Genomic DNA, 353 nt, shown 5'->3' on the forward strand with positions numbered 1-353 from the left:
CATTTCTGTGATAATGAGTGATGTTGAGCATCTTTTCATGTGTTTGTTAGCTATCTGTATGTCTTCTTTGGTGAAATGTCTGTTTAGTTCTTTGGCCCATTTTGAGTGGTTTATTTTTCTGAAATTGAGCTGTAGGGATTGCTTGTATATTTTTGAGATTAATTCTTTGTCAGTTGCTTCATTTGTTATTATTTTCTCCCATTCTGAAGGCTGTCTTTTCACCTTGCTTATAGTTTCCTTTGTTGTGCAGAAGCTTTTAAGGTTGATTAGGTCCCATTTGTTTATTTTTGCTTTTATTTCCAATATTCCGGGGAGGTGGGTCATAGAGAATTGTGCTGTGATTCATGTTAGAG

The 353-nt window shown here is 35.1% G+C and overlaps 1 protein-coding gene across 1 annotated transcript in view; it reads right to left on the minus strand.

Annotated features, from left to right (window-relative positions):
- Positions 1–353, minus strand: part of LOC105001641 (zinc finger protein 250-like) — a 10,334-nt gene that overhangs the window by 684 nt on the left and 9,297 nt on the right. The window lies entirely within an intron of this gene.

This window comes from Bison bison, unplaced genomic scaffold (genome assembly GCF_000754665.1).
Source record: "Bison bison bison isolate TAMUID 2011002044 unplaced genomic scaffold, Bison_UMD1.0 scf7180017864383, whole genome shotgun sequence".
Taxonomy (NCBI): Eukaryota; Metazoa; Chordata; class Mammalia; order Artiodactyla; family Bovidae; genus Bison; species Bison bison.